Here is a 21228-nt window from a genome sequence, read left to right as displayed (position 1 = left end):
AATGGCTCTGGAGAGGGTAGCTTTAGTTAAACTTTGTTACATTAATAAAATGAGCCAATAGTAAAAGATATTCCCAAATGTCTTGTTTTCCTTGTTAATTTTTTTTAATTGTTGCAAAATACACACAACAAAATTTACCACTTCAACCATTGTTAAGCATACAGTTCAGCAGCATTTAATACTTTCATATTGTGCAACCTGGTATTATCCTTCTCCAGAACATTTTATATCTTACAACATTAAAACTGCACTTACCAAACAATAACTCCTACTTCCTCCTCTCCCCTGCCCAGTCCCTGGAAACCATCATTCCACTTTCTGTCTCTATGAATTTTATTACTCTAGGTACCTCATATAAGTGAAATCATACAGTATTTGTTATTTTGTGACTTATTTAACTCAGCACACTGTCTTTAAGGTTCATCTGTGTAGTAGCATGTGTCAGAATTTCCTTCCTTTTTAAGGTTGAATAATATTCCATTGTATGGATATACCACATTTTATTTATCCATTCATCTGCTGATGGATATCAGATTGCTTCAATTATTGTCTCTGTTTTGTAACTAGAAAGTTACTCTTTAGCCAGATATTTTACCTATTATCAAAAAGCTACGGCTTCCTTGCATTCTTCAGAATAAACATAAAATTTCCTGCCAATAACTTTCAGATGCCATAATTGTACTAATTTATGTTATGGTAACAACTTTAGACACTGAGAATTTTAGGTTTCAAAAATAAATCAGAGGTAGATTCCATCCTCAAAAAAGTATGGTCTAGCTAGCAAAATAAATTAGGCACACAGATAATGTTAATAGTTTGTCTGTGTGTAGAGAAGATGGGGAAGGGGGCCTCAGAAAGTGATATGGGAATATTTGACTGGGCAGACTAAAGAGATCATTGAATTCAGGCTCAGGAATTTGGACTCAAGATAGGTAGTGGGAAGCCACTGAGGATTTCAGATTGTTTTGATTTTTATGGATTACTTTGTTTCTTTTCTATTTAATTTTTTGAAAAATTATGCAAAACATTTACATGCTTTTGAACTTAAAAACTATAAAATATGATACATTCAAAGAGATCCAGCTTCACCTAAATCCCCTTCCCATTGTTCTTTCCTTTCTCCTATAGGTAACCCATTTTATTAATTTTTGGTTTATCTTTCCATTTGTTCTTTTTGAAAATATAAGCAAATATGTGACTGGGCACGGTGGCTCACACCTGTAATCCCAGCACTTTGGGAGGCTGAGACGGGCGGATCACAAGGTCAGGAGATCAAGACCATCCTGGCTAACACAGTGAAACCGTGTCTCTACTAAAAAATACAAAAAAAAAAAAAAAAAAAAAAAAAAAAAATTAGCCAGTTGTGCTGGGGGGCGCCTGCAGTCCCAGCTACTTGGGAGGCTGAGGCAGGAGAAAGGCGTGAACCCGGGAGGTGGAGCTTGCAGTGAGCCAAGTTTGCACCACCACACTCCAGCCTGGGCAACAGAGCAAAATTCCATCTCAAAAAAAAAAAGAAAAAAAAAAATATAAGCAAATATGAATATGTATTTTTCTTCTTTATATTAAAAAAGTAGCATATTATGTTCATTCTTCTGAATTTTGTATTTTCACTTATATTCTTTCATATCAATATATAGAGATTTTCCTCACTCCTTTCTGTGTCTGAGAATTATTCATATTATTCTCAATTTTATGAATGCATCATAATTTATTCAACTAGTTGCCGATTGATGGACACTTGGGGGTTGTTTTCAGTTATTTACTGTTACAAACTGTGTTTTGATAAATAGCTTTGTGCATGTATCATTTTATATATTGCTAGTGTGTTTTTGGGATAGATTCATAGCTTAAAGGATCAAGGCTTAGGTAATTTGGCCATACATTGTGACAAAAATTCCACAGGAGTTATACCATTCTGCATTCTTGCTAACAATGCATGCAAGTCTCTGATTCTTCACAGTCATGCCAGTAGGGTATGTCATCAAACTTTTGGATTCTTGCATATCTGATAAGAGGAAATGGTGTCTTGGTGTAGTTCTAATTTGCATCCACAGAAACTACTGATATTTTAGGGATAAATCAGTGGGCCTTAACAATTTTAAATGTGGAGGCCAATGAGAATGAGAAGAGTAAAAGGATGAAAAGATCCAGGAGAGCAAATATAGGTGACAATTTATCATTTGAGTTGCTCATAGGACACCCATATGGATGTGTTAATTGTGCCTTTGGATCTAAGAAAGACATCATACATCCACATAAAGATGGTGGTTGAAGTTGTGAGACTGCATGAGACTACCAAAGCTGGAAATGTAGATGAGAAGAAGAGCAAGAAAATATATTTCTAATACAGCCACAGTTGGATAAACCAAATCATCTTCTTTCTCTATGTCCTTCCTCCCTTTTTATATTATTTTTGAGATTTTAATTTTTAGTATTAATATTATTTTCAGACTTAGAGGTGACAGATCTGCTGTGTCCTCTACTGAAATACTTGAGAAAAGAATGACAAAGGAAATTGGTGGATTACACTTGCCACTGAAAGTGTGGTCCAGGGATCCAGTAGCAGGGAGATCGCCTGTGAGCTTGCTAGAAGTGCAGAAGTTCAGGCCCCAGCCCAGATCTGTGGCTTAGAAACAGTGTTTTCTCAAGATGTACAGGCAATTCATGGCTTCTCCATGCTCTTTTGATCAGCTGGACTTTGCTGGACAAAATAAAAAGTTGTCTGGTTGTGCCTTAAATTTATAATTCCAGATCATAACCGGGTGCTCTGTATTTTCTACTATGTTTCTCTAGTGGGCCACCTTTCACAATCCCGAGGTTATTACTTCACACTTTTTCCCCATCTGCATATTTCACTTACCCTCCCTGCTTATTCTCAAACCATGTCCTTCCCTATTTTATGTAGAAAACTGAAGCCATCAGATGGGAATTCCCTCATACTGCCACCACCAAATTTATCACCATGCTGGCATTTACACCCCTTTTCCTTCTTCTCTGTAGTGTGATGGAAGAAGTGTCCCTTCTTAGATCATAGACCACTCTTCCTGTGTGTGCCAGGATTCTATTCCCCTTCTCTAGGATCGGCTCGTTGGCCATCCTCTTCCAGTGCCATCAATGGCTCCCGCTTTTCTGGATCATTCCAATCAGTAGACAAACCTGATGACATCAACTGTCTTTTTAAAAACCACCTCTTCCTTGACTGCTTGCCCTACTCTACCCACTGCCCCATTCCTTTGCTTCCCTTCACAGTAAAACTTCTTGAAAGAGTTGCCTTCATGCTGTCTGCCTTCTATCCACTATGCAGTACGTTTCATCCTGGCCTCTAATTCACCACACCATGGAAACTGTTCTTGTCAAGGTTATCAGTGACCTCAATGATGTCAAATCCAATAGATACTTTCAGCAAAATTTGACACATTTAACCATCTTGAAATGTTCCTTCTTGTGGTTTTTGGGACACCATACTCTGCTGGTTTTCCTCTTCTACCTGACCTTTTAGTGTTAATGTTTTCTCTCTTTCTCTCTCTCTCTCTTTTCCCCTCCCTCCTTCCCTTTCCTCCTGTCCTCCCCCTCTCTCTCTTCTATCTTTCCCACTTCTCTCTTTATCCTCTCTCTTTATGCTCTGCTGTTATACTTGTGCCCTCTCACTTCCTCCACCTTCTCAAATCTTTCCTTTCATTCTCAATTTTTTTCTTTAGAGGGAACATTCATTTTATAGCTCCCCATAACTTTCCCATTCCCTGTTGCCTGGTACACAACATGTTCCATGCATTTACATTGACTACCTGGCCTCTGTGGCCATTTGTATTTGGGATCACTCTCCTAAGCCACATATTGTAGATATTTATATAAACATTTTTCTCTCTTTCTTGATAGTATGTTCTCTAAGAGTTCATTTCACCTCCAACAGTGCCTAGCATAGTGCCTTGAGAATAATAGAAATAAAATTTATTGAATAAAACAAATAAGCAAATACATATATACATGCAACGATTCTTGAAAATCTGAAATGTAAACATTTTCACTTTAAAGAAGGTGCATAAGAAAAATGTCTGGAACAGTGTTGGGCACCTAGTGGGCATTTGGGGTTTTTGGTTAACTAATTGAATGTTAGCAATCTGTAGATTTCTGATATGACAAATAACTTAATGACTTACTCACCATTTAGAAGTATTCTGAAGTATCTTAATCTTTAATTTCTTAAAATTCAGCTCAATTATATATTTCATTAGAAGTAGAAATATGAGGCAGAGAATGTCAGGATATCAGAAAAATGTGATTGAATATTTAGTGACTTCTGACATAAATGCTGTTAAGAATAAAACAAAGTGTTTTACATTAATGTGAATGTATCTTTTATGTATGGTTCAAAAATCATTTTTTAATTAATATTGCTAAATGAAAATACAGCCTAAGGCTACATGCCTCAGACTAAAATAAAATAATCAATAATGTGATCAAGTTATCAATAAGAAAAATATATTAATAATGAGAATTGAAAAATGGGAAATAAAAAATAAAGAAAAATTAAAAAAGAAAAATGGGAAATAAAAACAATGATTTGGAGATGGCAGACATATATTTAGCTTAATAACCTCAGGCAAGTCCTGTGTCTTGGTTTTCTTAGGTCTGAAACAAGAAGATTGGATTTAGTTATCTCTACATTCTTTTCCAGCTATAAAATCTTTGCATTTATGTAATAAATAAAGGGCTGCTAGTTATATGATCCTGTTGTTTACTTTTTCAATGCATGTTTGATTCTGTTCAGAGAAAATACCTGGTAAGCCCTAATGGAAACCATCTGTTAGAAAAAGAAGGAGACAGAATCGTGGGGCTCTGTTGACTTCCCTGATCTTACCAGCAAAGAGAATAGGTGTAGTAATTTTTAAAAAGGAAGAAAGCAGAGAGATCAAAGTGGGAGAAGGAAAAATAAAAAGAAGAAAAAGGACTAAGCACTCTCCTCTTTCCTCTGAGAGACTGTGGTGGCTCTCCCACCTTTCCGGAGACTCATCAGCACCTGTCTGGGGGACAGCACCATATTTCTAAATTCTAAGGTTCTAATCCCTCTGTTCCCAAATTCTGGAGTTCACTAACAAAGTGGTTTGCATTCTTTAAAAAAATGAAATGGAACCAAAGAGGGACACACAGAGGGCTTCCAAAATAAAATGCTAGATCTTAAATTGGGTGCTTGGTTTATGAATTATTTTGTGTTGATCAACTTTCCGTTATAAAATAAATGAATTAAAAATATATATTACAATAAAACAAAAAGAAGAGCCATTCTCATTTAAAGAGAGGCCTTATCTCCAGAGAAATAATTAGAGGCTATTATATATCAATCCTAAAGGGTTTCAGTAGAAACCCTTACTGCTCCCTCTGAGGTATAAGGTAAGCAGAGGTAAGCAAGCAGGGTAGTGGCAAAGATCACATGTGAGAAAAAGAATGTGAAGAGGAAAATAGAAGGGATCTAGATATTTGATGAAGTCCAGAAAGGCTGACTTTGATATGAACAGCAGCATTTCAGTCAGGCTCATGAGAAGCTCCACAATGCAGAAGTCAAAGAATATGATCTTTCCTTTGAGCAGAGTCTGATGAAAATTCCTAGAGTGGGACTCAGATTCCCCCATATTTTTGTATTTAGGTTATGAGAATGAGACTAAGAACCAGATTGTCACTAACAGAGAGCAAAATCTCAGCATAATTTTCATTGTGTGGAGTTCAGAAATGCATTTGAACTGCAGGCTTCATCATTTGTATCTCTGACCCATTTGCTTTTATGCCTGGAGGAAGGTCCAGGCAGCCACTAACTGCTCAAATCCTTCCATTCTGGACTTGCTCTTCCTCTGTCAGTTCTCATCCTTACTTTCTTTTTGTGTGTTCTAGATGGCATTAATAAACATTCATCAGTGGCTTGGTTACACTGAATTATCTCGGTTCCCTTCCCACATTACTTCATCTTCCCCTGACCTTACTCCTTCTCCTGGACTCATTAACACTCATTCTTGGCATTCAGTAGGTGTTGACTGAGAACTTACTATGTGTTAGTTACTGTTCCAGGTGCTGGGGACAAATGGGTGAACCACATATACATGGCTTCTGCATTGATGCAGGGTGTGGTATGGTGGGGAAGGAGAAAGTAGATGTTAAACAGCCTTCTGCAGAGGTTAATACATATTTTAGTCCATGCCATATAGAGAAGATGTGGTGCTATGAGAGACAATATCGGGGGTGACCTACTCAAAATAGAGTGGTCAGGAAACTCAGCTGTGAGGAGGTGGCATTTAAATTGCATACTGACTGACTAATGAGAGGGAGCCAGGCAAGTGAAAGAGAGGAGAGCGTGTTCCATGCAGAAAGTAAAGTAGGTGCAAAGTTCAGGAGAAGAAGACTGTGGCACTGGAAGACCTGAAAGAAAACTGGTGACACACCCCAGACACATACAGTGGTGTTAACAGATAAAAAATATGATTAATTTGTTCACATAGGGGATACTTTGTGCAGATCTGAGGACACTACTCTTAAGGTGCTGGCATGAACAAGTGCTCATGATTGGTTGTTCAGTCTCAAATGTATGGCATGACTCTACATATACAATGTACCAGTTAGGATTCTCAGTTGCAAGTGCTAGAATGCCCAATCAGAACTTTCTTAAGCAAAATACATATTTATTAGTTAACATATCTGAAAAGTCCATGACCAGGGATACCCTCAGGCCTGGCTTTATCAATGGTTCAAATGTTTTAGACTGGCACTGTCCACTAGAGATAAAATGTGAGCCATATGCATCATCACTTCAACATGTAATCAAAATAAAAATTATTGGTGAGATATTTTACATTCCCTTTTCCTTCTAAGTCTTTGAGATGCAGTGTGTCTTTTGTACTTACATCACATCTCTGTACTGGTCACATTTCAAGTGTTCAATAGCTACATATGGCTAGTGGCTACCATTTTGGACAGTGCAGGTCAAGGCCTTCGATCTTCTCAGTTTCAATTTGATAATTACCTAGATTGTCTTCATAGAAGTCTAAGCAAAAGTTTCTTTGTGTCTCACTGGCTCTAAAAGAGTCCTGTGACCACCTTGAACCAACATCATGACCAGGAAGAAAGTGCTGTGCCCAGGGGTTTAGAATCAAACCACATGCTGTACCCCAGGACTGCAGGAGAGGGGTAGGCTCCATGTGAACTCTGTGTATAGAATATATATTTATTATTTTTGGCCACCCAGTATCCATTTATCTGACTTTGGATAATAATGTTGGGGGATCAGTTCTCCCCACATAAAGAGGACTGGCAAGAAGACTATTAATGTATTAATGGAGGTTATCTCTGGAAAGAATTATTCCAGGGGTTATAAATGGTACCACTTTTATTTTCTGTTTTATAGATTTGTTTTTAGTTTATTGCTACTAGCATGCACTGTTTCATTTTTATTTATCCTTTTAATGAAGACTATAAACATAGCTTTCTTTCCTGTGAAAAGGTTAGGACCAAATAGGGGGAATGATCTAATACTGGGGTGACCAAATGTCTTGGTTTTCTTAGGACAGCCCTGGCTTATACCAGTGATTATAGTGTAATTATTAATTGAACTCCTTTTACCTCCAGCATGTCCCATCATAAGAGCATATGGTCATCCAATATAATAATGCCTTAAAACCATCATGGGTACTGATATGGTTAATTCAGACTTCACAAATACCTTGAGATAACAGAATGATTTGATAGATACACCTTGAACCCCAATAAAAGACAGAGTAGTCACACCTTGTATTTGTGCATCGTCAGGAAATGAGGCACTCCAAGAGTTAATTTTTCTAACTGAAGCTTGCCCTCTAAGCATCAAAATGTTTTAACATTTAACTACTTTTAATGGAAATATTACTCTGGGATATTTTATATTTTCCCACCTTCTTAAGTAGAGTAGACCGAACATAATGGAACTACTTCTTGTTGACACAAGTTATTGCAGAGCTTTCCACCTGGTGGACAAAAGCTCACTGGTGTGTTATGAATGGATTACAGGCATGTGGAAATATGATCCCTCCATCTCCACCTCTCAGGGAAGCCAGGCTGGGCTTGAGGGGTGACAGAAGCCCCTGGATCAGTTGCCTCTGGCTGTTTTCCTCCGTGAGTCATCTGAATAGATTCATTTTCTGTATGCATCTTGACTTGCAAAAGGTTGGGAAGCATTAGTTACTGTTTTGTGTTATAGTTCAGAGATTCTGGCAGGTCACCCTCCATCCTGGGGTTACAGAGGGTGATTTACATTTACCCTTGAGCTGAATTTCCCTGAATTGACTGCTTCTCTTTGCTCTTTGTAGCACTCTTCCTTTTTACTTTGCAGGCAATTGCCATTGCTTGTTACTGTCTTTTCTATGTAGTCTGCTCTCTTATTTTACACAGGTTTGTTTAGGTTAGGTGAAATATACTTGAGTATAGCTCGACTCCCCTAACTGAAGATTTAGTAGTAGCTGTTCACATTGTTGTCTTCTAAACTCATTGCTGTGCTGTTGCTATGCTCCAGGTATCTAAGATGATCTTAGAATATCACGTTATGTTTCCTCATTAGAGATGGCAGAAGTCTTATAGAGGGCTCTTTATTCTTAGAGTTAGTTGTGGTTTATTTTTTTTATATATATATATATATATATATATCTTGAAATTATATCTTGAAATTATATATATATATTTTTATATATATATATATATTTTTTGTATATATATAATTTCAAGAAGACTAAATTGCTAGATAATACAGTATTGCAGGAAAGAAAATAATGTTTTACACAAACACATATTTACATACATATATAGATATACAGAGAGAGAGAGTGAGAGAGACATTTATAAAACATGGAGGACAGTTATGCCCTCTTTGCAAACCAATTTCAGAAAGGTCAGTTGTCATGTTCACTCAACAAATAGTCCCTTGTTGCCATTCTGAAACTGAATGTCCTTCTGGCTGGACAACTGGACTCAGCCAATAAGGCATTTCTGATGCTTTCGTGTTCTTATGCAAGGATGGACCTTTTCCAGCATTGTAAATGACAGCAGGAAATACTCAATGGGCCACAGGAAGTAATTGACATCATCTGGGATTGTCTGGCTCAGAAGTTAAAAGTAAGGACTTTAAAATCTGACCTGGGATTGAATTCTAGTTCTAGCATATGTTAATTCTGTGGATTAGACGAGTTTTGTAATCCCTCTGAGTCCCACTACTCTCACTGAGTTGTTGTGAAGATGAAATGAGAACATGTTTGCTGTTAGCTAAGCATAATCTCTGGCTAGTAGTGAGTGGTCACTAAATTGTAGATTCATTATCATTTTTACTAATAATAATATATGGAGCAGTTAATGATTAATCACAAGATTTACCTTTGGGGAAACTAGAATAAATAATCAATAATAAGTATAATATTTTTGTCATTGGCCTAATTTTGAGTAATTAGTTGCCTATCATATTTCTCACTAAGTAGTGACATGTATGAACAATTCTGAAATTAAATGGACTAGAAAGCCTCTAGAATTATTTTATTCTTCACTATCCATGGTGTTTACTATGTGGCATCATATTCTTTGCCAGGCAATTGCAGGCTGGTAGATGCTTTCAGCAAGACAGCTGTCCTGGATTATAACTGACTGATAGTTTATACAGATTCTGCCCTCCACCTTTTGAAAAATTGGTACATTATTTGTACTTTACTTAACTCCTATAGGATTTTCCCCATATATCTTACATTTCTCAAAAACAACAGATAGAGGTGTTTTTGGAACATCTGTCATTCCTAAAGCCCTTTAAGCAAGTTTCCAAGAGGATAGTGATTACCCTGACCAACTGCTATACCTTCTTCTTTTTTTTTTAATTTTTTTTAATTTTTATTTTTTTATTATACTTTAAGTTCTAGGGTACATGTGCACAACGTGCAGGTTTGTTACGTATATATACTTGTGCCATGTTGGTGTGTTGCACCCATTAACTCATCAGCACCCATGACGTCATTTACATCAGGTATAACTCCCAATGCCATACCTCCCCCTACCCCTCCCCATAATAGGTCCCCTTCCCGAGTCCAAGTGATCTCATTGTTCAGTTCCCACCTATGAGTGAGAACATGCGGTGTTTGGTTTTCTGTTCTTGTGATAGTTTGCTGAGAATGATGGTTTCCGGCTCCATCCATGTCCCTACAAAGGACACAGACTCATCCTTTTCTATGGCTGCATAGTATTCCATGGTGTATATGTGCCACATTTTCTTAATCCAGTCTGTCACTGATGGACATTTGGGTTGATTCCAAGTCTTTGCTATTGTGTATAGTGCCACAATAAGCATATATGTACATGTGTCTTTATAGCAGCATGCTTTATAATCCTTTGGGTATATACCCAGTAATGGGATGGCTGGGTCATATGGTATTTCTAGTTCTAGATCCTGAGGAATCGCCATACTGTTTTCCACAATGGTTGAACTAGTTTACAGTCCCACCAGCAGTGTAAAAGTGTTCCTATTTCTCCACATCCTCTCCAGCACCTGTTGTTTCCTGGCTTTTTAATGATTGCCATGCTAACTGGCGTGAGATGGTATCTCATTGTGGTTTTGATTTGCATTTCTCTGATGGCCAGTGATGACGAGCATTTTTTCATGTGTCTGTTGGCTGTATGCATGTCTTCTTTTGAGAAATGTCTGTTCATATCATTTGCCCACTTTTTGATGGGGCTGTTTGTTTTTTTCTTGTAAATTTGTTTGAGTTCTTTGTAGGTTCTGGATATTAGCCCTTTGTCAGATGAGTAGATTGCAAAAATTTTCTCCCATTCTGCAGGTTGCCTGTTCACTCTGATGGTAGTTTCTTTTGCTATGCAGAAGCTCTTTAGTTTAATTAGATCCCATTTGTCAATTTTGGCTTTTGTTGCCATTGCTTTTGGTGTTTTAGACATGAAGTCCTTGCCCATGCCTATGTCCTGAATGGTATTCCCTAGGTTTTCTTCTAGGGTTTTTATGGTATTAGGTGTAACATTTAAGTCTCGAATCCATCTTGAATTAATTTTCGTATAAGGAGTAAGGAAAGGATCCAGTTTCAGCTTTCCACTTATGGCTAGCCAGTTTTCCCAGCACCATTTATTAAATAGGGAGTCCTTTCCCCATTTCTTGTTTTTCTCAGGTTTGTCAAAGATCAGATGGCTGTAGATGTGTGGCATTATTTCTGAGGACTCTGTTCTGTTCCATTGGTCTATATCTCTGTTTTGGTACCAGTACCATGCTGTTTTGGTTACCGTAGCCTTGTAGTATAGTTTGAAGTCAGGTAGCGTGATGCCTCCAGCTTTGTTCTTTTAACTTAGGATTGTCTTGGCAATGCAGGCTCTTTTTTGGTTCCATATGAACTTTAAAGCAGTTTTTTCCAATTCTGTGAAGAAACTCATTGGTAGCTTGATGGGGATGGAGTTGAATCTATAAATTACCTTGGGCAGTATGGCCATTTTCACGATATTGATTCTTTCTATCCATGAGCATGGTATGTTCTTCCATTTGTTTGTGTCCTCTTTTATTTCACTGAGCAGTGGTTTGTAGTTCTCCTTGAAGAGGTCCTTTACATCCCTTGTAAGTTGGATTCCTAGGTATTTTATTCTCTTTGAAGCAATTGTGAATGGAAGTTCATTCATGATTTGGCTCTCTGTTTGTCTGTTACTGGTGTATAAGAATGCTTGTGATTTTTGCACATTAATTTTGTATCCTGAGACTTTGCTGAAGTTGCTTATCAGCTTAAGGAGATTTTAGACTGAGATGATGGGGTTTTCTAAATATACAATCATGTTATCTGCAAACAGGGACAATTTGACTTCTTCTTTTCCTAACTGAATACCCTTGATTTCTTTCTCTTGCCTGATTGCCCTAGCCAGAACTTCCAACACTATGTTGAATAGGAGTGGTGAGAGAGGGCATCCCTGTCTTGTGCCAGTTTTCAAAGGGAATGCTTCCAGTTTTTGCCCATTCAGTATGATATTGGCTGTGCGTTTATCATAAATAGCTCTTATTATTTTGAGATATGTTCCATCAATACCTAATTTATTGAGAGTTTTTAGCATGAAGGGCTGTTGAATTTTGTCAAAGGCCTTTTCTGCATCTATTGAGATAATCATGTGGTTTTTATCTTTGGTTCTGTCTATATGCTGGATTACATTTATTGATTTGCGTATGTTGAACCAGCCTTGCATCCCAGGGATGAAGCCCACTTGATCATGGTGGATAAGCTTTTTGATGTGCTGCTGGATTCGGTTTGCCAGTATTTTATTGAGGATTTTTGCATTGATGTTCATCAAGGATATTGGTCTAAAATTCTCTTTTCTTGTTGTGTCTCTGCCAGGCTTTGGTATCAGGATGATGTTGGCCTCATAAAATGAGTTATGGAGGATTCCCTCTTTTTCTATTGATTGGAATAGTTTCAGAAGGAATGGTATCAGCTCCTCCTTGTACCTTTGGTAGAATTCGGCTGTGAATCCATCTGGTCCTGGACTCTTTTTGGTTGGTAGGCTACTAATTATTGCCTCAATTTCAGAGCCTGCTATTGGTCTATTCAGAGATTCAACTTCTTGCAGGTTTAGTCTTGGGAGAGTGTAAGTGTCCAGGAAATTATCCATTTCTTCTAGGTTTTCTAGTTTATTTGCGTAGAGGTGTTTATAGTATTCTCTGATGGTAGTTTGTATTTCTGTGGGGTCAGTGGTGATATCCCCTTTATCATTTTTTATTGCATCTATTTGATTCTTCTCTCTTTTCTTCTTCATAGGTCTTGCTAGCATTCTATCAATTTTGTTGATCTTTTCAAAAAACCAGCTCCTGGATTCATTGATTTTTTTGGAGGGTTTTTTGTGTGTCTATCTCCTTCAGTTCTGCTCTGATCTTAGTTATTTCTTGCCTTCTGCTAGCTTTTGAATGTGTTTGCTCTTGCTTCTCTAGTTCTTTTAATTGTGATGTTAGGATGTCAATTTTGTATCTTTCCAGCTTTCTCTTGTGGGCATTTAGTGCTATAAATTTCCCTCTACACACTGCTTTAAATGTGTCCCAGAGATTCTGATATGTTGTATCTTTGTTCTCATTGGTTTCAAAGAACATCTTTATTTCTGCCTTCATTTCGTTGTGTACACAGTAGTCATTCAGGAGCAGGTTGTTCAGTTTCCATGTAGTTGAGCATATCTAGCCAAACTGAGTCTCATAAGTGTAGAAGAAATAAAATCCTTTACAGACAAGCAAATGCTTAGAGATTTTGTCACCACCAGGCCTGCCCTACAAGAGACCCTGAAGGAAGCACTAAACATGGAAAGGAACAACTGGTACCAGCCATTGCAAAAACATGCCAAAATGTAAAGACTATCAATGCTAGGAAGAAACTGCATCAACTAACGAGCAAAATAACCAGCTAATATCACAATGACAGGATCAAGTTCACACATAACAATATTAACCTTAAATGTAAATGGACTAAATGGTCCAATTAAAAGACACAGACTGGCAAATTGGATAAAGAGTCAAGACCCATCAGTGTGCTGTATTCAGGAGACCCATCTCACATGCAGAGACACACATAGACTCAAAATAAACGGATGGAGGAAGATCTACCAAGCAAATGGAGAACAAAAAAAAGCAGGTGTTGCAATCCTAGTCTCTGATAAGACAGACTTTAAACCATCAAAGATCAAAAGAGACAAAGAACGCCATTACATAATGGTAAAGCGATCAATTCAACAGGAAGAGCTAACTATCCTAAATATATATGCACCCAATACAGGAGCACCCAGATTCATAAAGCAAGTCCTTAGAGAGTTACAAAGAGACTTAGACTCCCATACAATAATAATGGGAGACATCAACACCCCACTGTCAACATTAGACAGATCAACGAGACAGAAAGTTAACAAGGATATCCAGGAATTGAACTCTGCACCAAGCAGACCTAATAGACATCTACAGAACTCTCCACCCCAAATCAACAGAATATACATTCTTCTCAGCACCACATCACACTTATTCCAAAATTGACCACATAGTTGGAAGTAAAGCACTCCTCAGCAAATGTAAAAGAACAGAAATTATAACAAACTGTCTCTCAGACCACAGTGCAATCAAACTAGAACTCAGGACTAAGAAACTCAATCAAAACTGCTATACCTTCTTCTGTTTGCTGTTGCAAAAGATGCAAAAGTACTTACAAGAAGGTAGTGTTCTAGTTTCTTCTCAAAGATGTAGAGAGCTGGGAAGGATTGTTCCTAAACTTACAGTGAAAAAAAACCTTTATGAATAGCAAGTTCACAACTTTTCTTGAGCTCATTGGAGTCCTAAGGTTGTTGGGTACCCAGCAGGCCCAAAATCGAGGAAGAGCTAGGTATCTTCAGGGAGAAAAGAGATACGAGCTCTGACTTATCTGAGCAAGAAACATACCTGTATGAATTCAGCTAAGGTGGTTGTTGAATAGGTGGAATCTGGCTTAATGCACTCTAGCAGAACAGGGCAAAGCCCTAGGGATAATAAATAAAAGGAGATCAGACTTTCTTGTACTCATTTCTCCATGAACCACATCACAGGTTCACAGAAATGGTTGGGAGAGTCTACAGAAAATCTCCCTTATAGTGAATTGCTGGAGGAGAGGAAAAGAAACTGCTATGAGAGAGGTGAGAAATTCTACCTGGACCCTTCTTCCCTACCTCCCCTATGAACAGAAGCCTTAATTAGTGTGACATGTATGTAGAAGGGAGCAAACATTATCACTCTTAGGATATTGGTGAAATCCCATTACATCTGAGATAAGGGAACAGGGAAAAGAATCTTGACTCCTGGGGAAATGATGGGTATACATTCTGGATTTAGAAGTGACCCAGGGGAGGGATGGGATCACTGGGAAGGCTGCTGCTTCAGGACTCAGTGATATAGTGCTTGCCTAAGACTACAGCTTAATCAGAACAATAGAAACCATTTCCGCCCCACACCCCCAAACCAGGCTAACAAGAGAAGGCAGAAAAAGAAAAGAAAAGAAAAAACAGAAGGAACCGGAAAAAAAAAAAACAGCTAGCAAAATAGATTTTAACTTAACCATATCAATAATCACATTAAACGTGAACGGTCTAAACATACCAGTTGAAAGATGGATTGTCAGATTGTATAAAAAATTAAGAACCAACTATACACTTTCTATAAGAAACCCACTTTAGATATAAAGACAAATAGGTTAAAAGTAATAGAACAGAAAAAGATATGCTGTGCAAACACTAATCAAAATAAAGCTGAAGTCTTTATTTTAATATCAGACAAATGAGACTTTTAGAACAATGATTATTATCTGGGATAAAAAGGAACATTAAATAATTTTAAAGGGCTTAATTATCCAAGAAGACATAACGATACTGAACATGTATGTACCTAACAACAGAGTTTCAAAATACATGATGCAAAAGCTGATAGAATCAAAAAGTGAAATAGATAATTTCACAATTACAGTAGAAAACTTCAGTGCTCCTTTTTCAGTAAATAATAGAACAAATGGAAAGAAAATCATCAAGAATGTAGATGACTTGAGCAATTACCAACCAACTTGACCCAGTTGATATTTATAGAATACTTTACACAACAACACTTCTTTCTAAAGTGCATATGAAACATTCTCCAAATGATACTATATTCTGGACCATAAAGTAAACTTAACAACCTGAAAAGACTAGAAACCATAGAAAGCATAGTGATGAACTATAATGGAATTAAGCCAGAAATCAATAATATAAAGATAAGTGGAAAATCTTCAAATGTATGGAGATAAAACAACACACATCTAAATAAACCATATGTCAGAGGAAGTCTTAAGACAATTAAAAAAGCATTTTGAACTGAAAGAAAAAGAACTACAACATATCACAATTTGGGAAATGAAGCTAAAGTAGTGTATAGATGGAAATTTATAGAGTTAAATGCTTACACTACAAAAGAGGAAAGGTCTTCAATCAGTAAGGTAAGTCTCCACCCTAAAAAGAAAAAAACTAGATAAAGAAAAACAAATTAAAACTGAAGCAAGCAGAAGGAAGAAAATAAGAAGAGCAAAAATCAATGCATTTGAAACAAAAAAGCAATTTGGATATATCAATCAAACCAAAAGCTGGTTCTTTGAAAAATCAGCAAAATTAGTGAACTTCTAGGCAGACTGACCAAGAAAAAAGAAGATACAAATTATCAATATCAGAAATGAAAGAAGGGACATCACTCCTGACCCTACAGACATTAAAAGAATAATAAGGTAGTGCAACAAACAACTCTATGCCCATAAATTTGACAACTTAGGTGAAATGAACCAATTCCTTGAAAGATAGACATACTCAAGTTCATTCAAGAAGAACTATATATCTTGAATAGTCCCATATCTTCTAGGGAAATTGAAGTTATAGTTAAAAGGCTTCCAAAAACAAACAAACAAAAAACAAAACAAAACAAAAATGCAAGGCTAGTTCAACACAGGAAAATCAACCAATGAAATTAAATATATTTACAGAACTAAAGAAAAGAAAGACCACGATCATCTCAATAGATTGACAAAAGGCACTTTTAAATTAATCATCTATTCATGATTAAAACTATCTGCAAACTATGAATAGAAGGCAACTTTCTTAACCTCATAAAGCACATCTACAAAAGGCAACAGCTAAAAATACATTTACTGGTGAAAAATTAAACACTTTCCCTTTATTATAAAAAACAATGCAAGATGTTCTCTCTTATGACTTCTATCTGACTTCATATGGAAAGTCCTAGATAGTACAATAAGGCAAGAAAAAAAAAAATAAAGGCATAAAGATTTAAAAGGAAGAAAGGAAACAATGTCTTTTCCCGTGTAACTTTATTGTCTTTGTAGAAAAACCCGAAGGATCATTAAAAAGTTTCTAGGACAATAAGTGAGTTTAGTAAAGTTGCAAGATACAAAGTCAATTATATTTCTTCATGCTAGCAATGAACATACGGACTTTGAAACTTAGAGAGCAATTGCCTTTACAATAGCACCAAAACCCACAAATTCTTAGGTATAAATCTAACAGAAATAATATTCAGGATATGTATGCTAAAATCTAGAAGATCCTGGTGAAAGCAATTAAAGAACAGTAAAATAAATAGAGATGCATACTGTATTCATGGATTGGAAGACTCAATATTGCTAAGATGTCAGTTTGTCCCCATTAAAACAAATCTGAAAAAGAACAAAGTTGGAGGACTCAGACAGTACCCAATTTTGAGACTTGTTACAAAGTTATAATAAGAAAGTGTAGTGTTGACAAAATGATAGATACAAAAATCAGTGGAAGAGAATTGAGAGCCCAGAACTAGACCCACACAAATATAATCAACTCATTTTTGACAAGGGTGAAGAAATGATAGTCTTTTCAGCAAATGGTGTTGGAACAATTGGATATCTATATGCAAGAAAATGAACCTCAACACATACCTGACACCTTAAAAAACAACTGAGAAAAAGATCATAGATCTAAATGTAAAAGATAAAACTACAACACATCTAGGAAAAAATCATAGGAGAAAATATTTATGACCTTTGGTTTGGCAAAGAGTTTTTAGATACAACATTAAAGGCACAGTCAATAAAAGAAACATTAATGAATTGAACTCTAATGAAATAAAAATTTTGCTCTGTGAAAGACAATGTTAAAGGAATAAAAAGACAAGCCACAGATTGTGAGAAAATATTTGCAATCACATATGTAATGAGGGACTTGAATCTGGAATATATAAAGACCTTTCAAACTTCAGCAAGAAAGTAAACTCTATAAAAAATGGGCAAAATATTTGAACATATGTTTTACAAAAGAAAGCATATGATGGCAAATAAGCATATGAAGACACACTCAACGTTATTTGTAATTAGGGAAATAAAAGTTAAAACCACAATGAACTATCATGCATATCAATTGGAATAGCTACAATTAAGAAAAAGCAAACCTGACAACACTATGTGCATGCGGGCAAGGATGCAGAGCCACTGGAACTCTTTCGTGTTCTTGTTAAGAATGCAGAATGGTACAACCACTTTGGGAAGCAGTTTGGCAGTTTCTTATAAAATTAAAGATATACTTATTATAGGACCCAACAATACCACTCCTTGGTGTTTACTCAAGTGATTGAAAACTTGTGTTTTCACTTAGAAACCCATACATGAATATTTATAACAGCTCTACACGTAAACACCCAAACTGGACACAACTGAGATGTTCTTCACAGGCGAACAAAAGTGATATACCCATAAAATGGAACACTATTCATCTGTAAAAAGGAACAAGTATTGATTCATGCAACATCATGGATGAATCTTAAATCTGTTTTGCTAAGTGAGAGAATCCAGACCCAAAAAGTTCATGTTTTACTATTCCATAGGATACTTTAGAAAAGGCAAAACTATAGCTATGGAAAATGCATTGCCAGGGGTTGGGGTTTTGGGTTGGGGTTGACTGCAAGGGAGCAGTATGAGGTAACTTTGTGGCTGATGGAAATGCTTTATATGGTACTGTGCTGGTGGCTACAAAACTCGATGTATTTGTCAAACCCATAGATCTGTACACCATAAAGTGTAAATTTTGCTGTGTGCAAATTAAGAACAAAATCAGTCAGGATACTGAGGAACCCAAGATGTAATGCAGAATATGACAAATGAATCTAAGTGCATTGCACATGTATAACAAACTCATTGAAGAGGATGAGGAAGAAGGGAGCTGACCTAAATAACTTTGGAATCCTATAAGGCTAAAGACAAAAAAAAGAACTGTACACAGACACTGTACTCAACATGATAAATTTGTCCTTCACTGGGGTATGTGTTAACCATCTAAAACTATTTTACATATATACTAGGAATGAACAAATAAGCAAATATATTATTGATAATAAGACCCAGGTGTCTGTCTGAGAAAGAGTTACTAATAAGCAAAGCAGAATGATGGAGTGAATCCATGGTGTTTGATTAGAGTCAGCGGTATCAGTATTAACTCATGTTTATACATATACATATACATATACAAACACATATACACACTCTCACACATATACACTGATAGATATGGAAATATAGGTGTGTATTCATGGATAAATATACATACATATGTTTCCTAGCTCTGTCTACTGAGATGGCCTAAAAGCAGTGACATCCCAGTAGCAGTGAGCACATCAGGTTCCCTGATCTTGGTCTGTAAATGCTATTATTTAATAAAAGGAGCCGGGACTCCTTGAAAACATAGGCTCCAGGACTGGGTAGGAAAATTACAAGATGAGCCTGGAGCATCTTCTGGTGCTACAAAGTAAGAAAGTACTGAACAACAACAACAATGGGAATATGCAGAGTACAGGAACCAACCTGAAAAAACTCTTATTGGCCAAAGCTGGGTCAATAAGATAAGCAAGGATATATTGGGTTATAACTCAAAGAATAAAATAACTATCCATGAGTCTGTGTTGATAAAAATAAAAGTTGAATAAACTGATTATTTGATGGGGAGAAAGTTCTTCCTTACCAGAAGAATTCCAATGAATAAATAGAAGTGGGGGAAATAGAAAATCACCCCAAGAACACTGCAGTCATAGTTGCTGCAGACAGTTCACCTGATAGCTGTTAAACTAATGGGTATAAGTTTGAGAAACATGGCATTTGCATAGTCTCAAAGTATTTGAGACTCCCAATATTTATCAATTACAAAGGGAAAAATAGTAACTCCATAGTGGAGAAACCTGGCAGATACCACCTTACCCAAGGGATAATGTGGGGTCTCACTAAATTGCTCAGGCTGGTCTGGAACTCCTGGCTCAAGCAATCCTTCTGCCTCAGCCTCCCAAAGTTCTGGGATTACAGATGTGAGCCACCTCATCCAACCAGTAAGACATATTAACAGCATGTCTCCCTTCCCCAGTTTGATGCACTGAGAAGGGTGCATCATTTCTGTGGCATTCTTGCCAAAACTCCATAATCCCAGTTTAATCATGAAAAAACATCAGACAAACCCAAATTGAAGGACTGTCTACAAAATACCTGTCAAGTACTCTTCAAAGTATCAAGGGCAAGAAAGAAAAGGAAAGACTGAGGAATAGTCACAGATCAGAGCAGACCAAGGAGAAATGACAACTAAATGCAATGTGGGATCCCGAATTGAATCCTGGAATGAAAAAGGACATCAGTGGAAAAACTGGTAATATTAGAGAAAATTCTGTAGGTTAATTAATAGTATTGTACCAATCTCAATTTCCTAGTTTTAATAATTGTACTATGGTTATGTAACATGTTTCTGTTAGTGAAAACTGGGTAAAGGGTATATGGGAACTTGTACAATCTTTACAAGTCCTCTATAAGTCTAAAATTATTTCAAAATAAAAAGAAAAATTGTAGGGAGAGCATTTGATGAAGTAGCCTGAAGGAAAGATGAAGAATCCTCTGTATATAAGGGACACTTAAGACTGTGAATGAGACTTGTGGGAGAACAGTTTGCATACCACCTGCGTACTCCTGTAACCCACTGTAGTCTTTGGACTATAATTTGAGAATTACTGTAATAGGGTCATCTGACCCAACTCATTTAAAGACATCTTGTTTTTAGGGATATTGTTTAACTCTTTCTTTAAAATTGCTTTAAAAAGCAATACATGCTTTTACAAACCTTTTTTTTTATTTGAGACAGAGTCTCACCCTGTCACCCAGGCAGGAGTGTAATGGTGCAATCTTGGCTCACTGCAACCTCTGCCTCCTGGGTTCAAGTGATCCTCCTGCCTCAGCCTCCTGAGTAGCTGGGACTACAGGCACGCGCCACCATGCCTGGCTAATTTTTTTGTATCTTTAGTAGAGACAGGGTTTCACCATGTTGGCTAGGCTGGTCTCGAACTCCTGACCTTGTGATCCACCCGCCTCTGCCTCTCAAAGTGCTGGGACTACAGGCGTGAGCCACTGTGCCCAGCCTACAAGCCGTTTTTAAAAGATAATTATTTCATCCTTCTAAGAGAGGTATGAAGTTTTTTTTCTCCTTGCTTTTATGGACTGTGATCATTGGGGGAGAAGGGTTGCAAACTGGTGGTCCCTCTTCTGATTCCAGTTGTTTTTAGCTACACAGCTTTCATCTTTTTTCATTTTTAAAAGGTAGATATATAGAGAGGCATGAACACTCCAGTTCTCTTTTGCTTGTGCCAAGCTACTTTGCACACTTACATTATTTGATTGGCCC

The 21228-nt window shown here is 36.8% G+C and overlaps 1 protein-coding gene across 3 annotated transcripts in view; it reads right to left on the bottom strand.

The window, feature by feature from the left end:
* Positions 1 to 21228, bottom strand: part of PPCS (phosphopantothenoylcysteine synthetase) — a 1013452-nt gene that overhangs the window by 502301 nt on the left and 489923 nt on the right. The gene's annotated exons all lie outside the window — the stretch shown is intronic.

The sequence above is a fragment of the Macaca thibetana genome, chromosome 1, assembly GCF_024542745.1.
Source record: "Macaca thibetana thibetana isolate TM-01 chromosome 1, ASM2454274v1, whole genome shotgun sequence".
Taxonomy (NCBI): Eukaryota; Metazoa; Chordata; class Mammalia; order Primates; family Cercopithecidae; genus Macaca; species Macaca thibetana.
Note: the sequence above shows the minus strand (reverse complement) of the source record. Positions and strands in the feature narration are given on the sequence as shown.